An 8,519-nucleotide genomic window follows, 5' to 3' on the forward strand; every position below is an offset into this window, starting at 1 on the left:
TATTGGCCCTCACCTGTATCACTTGTATCACCTGTATTACTAGCACCACAGACGCTTGCAGGGCCTCTTTGTCAAACCCCTCAAAGTCCATAACCTCACTATCACTGACTTAGGCTGGCTGTGGTGGGTGAAGAACTCGGTAATGTTTTGTTGACTGGGCAACCTAGTGCGCACCCTGCCCGCGCAAATGATGGAATGTACCGCGTAACTAATAATTGCCGGTCTGGCCAGGTGCCGCGTAAATGACCAACCGCGTAAAGGAAATCCGAGTAAATTGAGACTATACTGTATATATACTGTATATATATATATATATATATATATATATATATATATATATATATATATATATATATATATATATATATATATATATATATATATATATATATATATAAAAGTAAATCACTGTAGGTGCGCGTGATCTAGGTATATGCTGATAACCACAAGGAAAGAAGAAAACACGAAGTTCCCAAGCGCTTTCGTGTAATTCACATCTTCAGGGGTGAGTACAGACTAGAGAGAGTAATACAAATCAAGGTGTATATATACAGAGGAAGGGTGAGACCAGGTCCACAATGGTCAGGTATTAGGTAATGACCCTACTAATCTTTAAATAGCACACAACGGTTGGTGGTCAGGTCAGATGGTCAAGTGACCCGGCCTTCTCACCTGATCACAAATCTTCTTAATTACAAAATTGTCCAGCTTGTACATGCCGTTACTCAAATTCATGTTGAATGCTTCGGTATGTTTAATAAGACTAGATTCTATGATGTTCCTACTATCAATTGAATTACATGGTAATATTGAGGAGGCATTATCCCAGTCAATGCAATGCTTGTTATCCCTCAAATGAACAAACAGAGCATTGGATTCCTGGCCTGTCCTAACACTGTATTTGTGTTGTTTAATTCTAGTTGCAAGATCTTTACCTGTCTGGCCTAAGTAAAACATATCACATTCCTTGCAAGGAACTTTATAAATGCAACCAATTGTGTTGTTGGGGGAGTTCTTGATTAGCATTTGTTTAACAGTGCATGAGTTTTTAAATGCCACATTGACGTTCCAGGTTTTTAGCTGTGAAGGAATGTGTGAGAAATTTTTGTGAAATGGTAATATTAAGATATTCTTATGGTCACAATACCTACGTTGTAGTAAAAATTACATCTTAATTTTATGATGGTATGCACACACAATTAATAATTTAGAGAAATATCAATAATATTAGTTTTTTGAACACTTACATTAGTAGAAAAGATGGCTGGGCACACAGGGATGGGGGGTTGGTTCTGAGGCAGAGGGCAGATTATTGGCCCTCACCTGTATCACTTATACAGGTAGTTCTGCTATAACGTGATAGTAGTGTTCTTGTAAAACATCGTGTTATAGAAATTCGTGTAATAGAAATAACAGGGCTTATGGAGAAAATAGGGTTAGGTGCAGATTACTCCAAATCGAAAAAAAATTTCGTAGTTAGCCTAACACAAAGGATAGCACAGTCTAAATAAATGTTACATTCATATCTAATAATGAAATCATACAGTAAATGTTACACTTTACCTTGAAAAAATATGAATATAACTTGATGGGGGATAAGGGTGATGTTGAGGCTGAGGAGTCATGAAACATCAAGCTTTTCTTCAAGTGTTATAGCCTTTCTTTTACGATCACCACCGGAAATGCGATCACCAGAGTGCTTCCCAGAGATATTCTTCCTTTCCATAGTCACAAAATTGGAGAAACAGTAATCAGAATTCACTGAGGACACTTAAAAACTTCACGTGTTTCAAACAAAGTGTGGAGTAAACAGAGCGCGCGGGTCTAAAACGCTATGTATTTTGTTTTTCTCTTATTTAAAATTTTACATTTTACATATACTGTACAGGTATACTGTATACATAAATATTACATAAATTATTTCTGCAATTTTTCACAAACAAAACACATAAATCAATTGAACATGTGATGTCGAACGTGAACTGTAAACACTGCATAACCCCGCGCCAAGCCACAGCACTGTACTGTACAGTACACTTTAAGCGCTACGTATTTAGTTTTTCTTTTATTTAAATTTTTACAATTTACATATATATACCTGTATAAGTAAATTGTAATTTACATATTATTCATATTATGCTAGAGCGCCCACAAAACATGAGAAACGTTTGAGTCCCCCAGTAGAGATGTCCGTTCTCTATCCACTTCAGGATGTCCTAGTCCTCCGTTTTCTTTTTGTGTACTCGCTCAGGGACTCAAGTATTTCTGTATATGACACAGGATGATAAGGGAATTTGAATTTATTTGTTTATTTATTTATATATAATATACTGTAATATATTAAATATAATGCAAGTATTTTCTTTAATTTATATACGTGTTTCGCGAAAAAGGGAGGCTACATTTATGGTGATCGTTAAGGACCAAACTCCGAATCCATGACGCGATTTCTGTTCATTATTTATATCCTAAATTTACCACTGTAGGTAGTTTCAAGAATTAATGCAGTCATTTACTGAATATTCTTTGCAAAAAAATAAATTTTAAATGAATTATTTATAAGAGATAAGTATTATGATCAGTAAATATACAGATATGCATTACTGACCACCTCCGAACACAAGGACGGCTAAAAATAGCCACAGGCGGTCACAGTCAAGGTCACTTTCCCTTTCTTGTCACTGGCAAATGGGGGTGGGGGGGGGATGATAATAGCAGCTGTTTTTATTACGGTATGTTAGACTGGTTTATAATACATTTTTATTATTTTAATATACCGGTAATCTTCATTTTAATCCAGCTTACCAAACGTAAGTTTCAGTATAAAATAATTAGTGGTACTGTAGGACCTTGCGAGTGGTTTACTGTATACATAAATATTACATAAATTATTTCTGCAATTCTTCACAAACAAAACACATAAATCAATTGAATATGTGATGTCGAACGTGAACTGTATACACTGTGTGTGATGTAGAGAGAGCGCGGGTGTAAAACGCTATGTAATTTGATTTTCTCTTTTATGTAAAATTTTACAATTTACTTATAATATATAGGTATACTGTATACACAAATATTACATACATTATTTCTGCAATTGTTCACAAACAAAACACATAACTCAATTGAACATGTGATGTCGAACGTGAACTGAAGCCACAACAACCGTTCGAGTGGAATCGCGTTAGAGCAAACGAGTTCGCGTTTTACAAATATCGTTCCTCAATTCATAAATCGTGTTCGAGCAAATTCGCGTTGTCAAAACACGCGTTATAGCAGAACTCACTGTATCACTATCCACCATACGCACGGGGCCTCTTTGTCAAACCCTCAAAGTCCATATCCTCCATATCACTGACTTAGGCGGCTGTGGGTGGCGGAGTAGAACTTCGAATGTTTTTGATAACTAGGCGACAATGCGCATCCTGCCACGCCCGCTTCCAGCGTATATTATAAGCACGCAGAAACGAAAGTTAGGTTCTGCGAGGCACCTCGTAAATAATCGCGGAAAGTGAAACGAAATAGCGATAATAATACTGCTATGTATGTGTATATGTATGTAATATGTATATATATATATATATATATATATATATATATATATATATATATATATATATATATATATATATATATATATATATATATATATATATATATATATATATATATATATATATATATATATTTCATGTAAATCCCACAATGGCATTGGATAAGATAAATCTTGATAAAATCACACGGAAAGATGGAAACAGCGGTACCTTGGCTTTCGTCTTTATTCAAGACATCTTCAGGGCAACTGGATTACATGGACGAGAGGCTTAAATATACAGAGTGACCTAAAAACATGAGGTCAGGTCAAAATGATGACATCCACTAATCTCCCGATCTCACTAAACAGCTCTCTCAAATCAATCCCCTTTACCTTATATGTGGATTAGTCCATGCACCCACAAGCTTAATAATCCTTCGATCTATCGTGAGTTCTGTGGGTTCTGTTGCCTGGAAATTATCCAAGTGGCTGGTAAAGATGATGTCCTCTTTGGGCCAAATATCTAATTCACATATCTTGGCAATAGCAGTGATTTAATTGATAAACTCAAGAAACCCTGTGAACCTTCTTGAATTAATAAGTTTTGATGTAAATTCACTGTTCACTAGGTACCTGTGAAAGACTTACTTTCATTCTTAAGATAAATTACAACTGCTAGATTTAACTATTGAACATTTTTCCTGAAATTGATAGAGTTATGTCGTAAACTGACAATGTGTTTAGGAGCAAATGGGAGTTCTAAACAAATATTTGGTATGAGCATGGGTAGTGTCTTCTGCTCCTCTAACCTGTATATATATATAAGGTTTTTGGTCTAGATTACTACCCAATATAGTGGACTTTATTCCTCCATGGTATAGATATGTAGATGATGTTCTTTGTCTTTGGCCTAGAAACAGTGACCCATTGGAATTTTTAGACAAGCTTAATAATATTGTCCCTAGTATCACATTCAAAATTGAAAGAAATAAATGAATCCCTTCCATTTCTTGATATGCTTATCATGAGAAATGGCCAAAACTATAAATTTAAGGTATATAGAAAGCCCACACAGGTAGACAGTTTCATTCACTTTTTATCGAATCACCTTGAGTCTACCAAAATGTCAGTTTTTTCTGTTATGTTTTTAAGATGTCTGCGTATTTGTGACTCTGAATTTATTGACGATGAATTGAAACACATTCGTTCTATTGCACAGAAACTTGGGTACCCTTCTGTGTTTGTTGATCGTTGTTTTAAAAGGGCTAAAAAATCCTTTCATTCCTCTCAAACCAGACAATTTCCTACACTTAAGAATATTTTGACTCTGCCCTATCGTATTGAATTTGTCCCGTTAGTTCGGTCCCTCAAGCTTCTAAATATTAATGTTATTTTCAATTATGACTCAACCATTACCAATATGTTAATAAGGAATAGCCCATGTTTGAATGTAAATGGAAGTGTTTATTGTATTCCATGTAGCAAATGTAATTGTAATTATGTAGGTCAGACAGGAAAAACACTGCAGCTCAGAATCAAACAACATAAGTATAATATCAGAACTGCATCTGAAAGCAGTGCCTTGTTTGTTCATGTTAGGAATAATAATCACCCCATTGCTTGGGAAAAAAGCTTAGAAGTATTCAAATCATCTTGTGTCACAGAAAGACTTCTTGTTGAAGCTAGTTTGATTAAGGAATTAAAATCAATAAACCTTAGTGATGGTCAGTTCAAAACTGATAATATGTTACATAAATTTATTTGTCAGTGGCCCAAGGTTAAAAATGCTTTGAAAACCTTTGATCTAGATGTATGATAGTTATTTTGTGGGCCCCCTTTTTTCTGACCTGACTTGTCTAGTCACGTCACCTCCCTTCTCTTAAGCTCCTCTCCGTGTGTGTTGGTGTGGGGATTAGTGGATGTCATCATTTGACCTGACCTCCTCATGTTTTAGGTCACCCTGTATGTTAAGCCTCTCTCATCTAAAAAAATTGTAATCCAGGTTGCCTCTGAAGATGTCTTGAATAAAAGCCGAAGCTAAAAGAATACTCCGTTGTTTCATCTTGCGTGTGATTTCGATATATATATACTGTCAGATTAACCCCTCTTTAGCAGTTAATGTAGCCCGGAGGTACGGAAGAAAGCACCTCGTGAATAACATAACATATGAGGATTAAGGTGAAATGGGTCAGGCCGATCCCCAAACTCCACTTTTTGACGACACATAACTATGTTGTAGTAAAAATAACATCTTAATTTTATGATGGTACATGCACACAATTAATACTTAAGAGAAATAGAGAAATACAGTCGCCAAGTTAATGTCCATTCAAATAATGGACATGACTCCCTCCCCCTCTCACACTACACTGCCGGCTCTTCCCTCTCTGAGAAATTTTGGGGGGAAAACCAGGTATAGTAATAAATAATACCTCAAACTAAAGTTAGGATAATATAATTGACATTGCTGGATTCCTTGTAAGACCGGGAATATTTTGAATATAAATGTCATATATTTTTCACAAAAGATTACATACTTACTCAGATTAAACATTTTATCTAAAAATTTTATGTCTAATGCAAAATATATGATGTTTATATTCAAAATGATCACCAAATTGTAAGAATTCCAGCAATGTAAATTATATTCTGGCCGGGTAATTTGTATGAATTTTATGAGCTAAAACAAATATCTTCAGTTAATAAAAAAAAAAAATATTCTTCACGACACTATCTGTCAATCAAAGTACCCCACCTTGCCTCCCCCCCTCTTCCAACCGCGCGGTCAGTCCCAACCCTCCCCCCCACCCCCCACCAATCCTCCCTTCAAGAGATGTTGGGTGAAAAATTTAGATTTTAACATTTTGTATTAAATAATACCTCAGATTAAAGTTAGGATAATATAATTGACATTGCTGGATTCCTTGTAAGACCAGGAATATTTTGAATATAAATATCATATTTTGCACAAAAGATAACATATTTACTCAAGAGTAAACATTATATCTAAAATTTGTATGTCTAATGCAAAATCTATGATGTTTATATTCAAAATGATCATCAAATTGTAAGAATTCCAGCAATGTAAATTATATTCTGGCCGGATAATTTGTATGAATTTTATGAGCTAAATTAAAAAAAATTATACTTCACCGTGTAAAGGGGTACATCCACCGCGGAATGTGAGCATCCTGGGTTCTGGCAGGGCACCGCGTAAACGTGGAAACGCGGAATGTGGGACCGCGTAAAGTGAGGGTTGACTGTATTTAAAAATTGTTTAATAAATTTTATTGTGCAGATATATTCATATACAGTTCAAGTCAAGATATTGAGCATTAAATTATTATAAAATTATCAACCATGTCATGTGCTTCTGTCATCTACATTCTTCTTATTATTATTATTTATATAAATCTCATGACATTCATTTACATTGGTCCCTTGGTTAACGAACACAATTCGTTACAGAAGGTCGTTCGTTAACCGAATCCATTGTTTCGATGGGATTTTGGGTAATTGGTTCCAGCTCGACGAAAATTACATACAAAGTAAAAATAAATGCAGTTAAGTACACTTACTTCGAGGTGTGTATGTAGAAGGCTCCTGGTTGTTGATGATGATGGGAATGAGAAGTGGGGGTGGAAGAGAAGTCACCCCATGCTTCATGCTGTCATTTCACCCAGCAAATTTTAAGTTCAATTGGTGTAATTCAAAATTATTTTCTTAATATCAACACTGCACTGCGCTATATATTGTCAATATGTAAATTAAATTTCAGAATGACCAGTAATTGTACTGTAAAAATGTAAAAATAGTTTATGTTCAAAAGACCCACAAGCAAGATGTTACCTCTACTGACCAGAGATACAAACTGTCGCCTGTTTGGTGAGTTGAGTGGCTGCTTGGCGCACCAAAAAATATTTTTCTGTACTTCAATTATGTTAAATAAATGTTAAAATTACTAAAATTTTTAATATAAAACTTGGAAAAATATTGAATAGTACAACCTTCTTTGATATTGACTCAAATGGAAACGAATTTAAGTCCTAGAACCGATTACTGTATTGGCGGACTAATATTCCAGCTGGTGAGCAAGCGAAAATATGTCGAGAGGAATTCGTTAACCGAATTGAATATTCTTATGGATGGTAATTCATTAACCGAGGGACCACTGAATTTTGTGTTCTCCAATTACAGTTGATAAAGCTTCCAGTATTATGGTGCTGCCTAACACATGATGGAGAGGAGATGAGTTTTGGGATGTAATATTTAGGATAATATGAATAAAAACCTTATGTATTTGTCACTAAGTCTTTACAGTGTATTAATATGACTCTTTTATACATATATGTTATATTATTCAGTACACCACAAGTGTTTACAGTGCATTAATATGACTCTTTTATACATATGTTATATTATTCAGTACACCACAAGTATTTACAGTGCATTACTATGACTTTTATACACATAGGTTATATTATTCAGTACACCACAAGTATTTACAGTGCATTACTATGACTTTTATACATATGTTATATTATTCAGTACACCACAAGTATTTACAGTGCATTACTATGACTTTTATACACAAAGGTTATATTATTCAGTACACCACAAGTGTTTACAGTGCATTACTATGACTTTTATACATATGTTATATTATTCAGTACACCACAAGTGTTTACAGTGCATTAATATGACTCTTTTATACACATAGGTTATATTATTCAGTACACCACAAGTATTTACAGTGCATTACTATGACTTTTATACATATGTTATATTATTCAGTACACCACAAGTATTTACAGTGCATTACTATGACTTTTATACACAAAGGTTATATTATTCAGTACACCACAAGTGTTTACAGTGCATTAACATGACTCTTTTATACAGTGTTTCATATCATTCACTATTTACTTCATTAACCACACAGCTGTGGCCTAACTGTACTGTTTTCCTTTACTTTCACCAGGTC

The sequence above is a fragment of the Homarus americanus genome, unplaced genomic scaffold (genome assembly GCF_018991925.1).
Source record: "Homarus americanus isolate GMGI-L3 unplaced genomic scaffold, GMGI_Hamer_2.0 scaffold8315, whole genome shotgun sequence".
Classification (NCBI taxonomy): Eukaryota; Metazoa; Arthropoda; class Malacostraca; order Decapoda; family Nephropidae; genus Homarus; species Homarus americanus.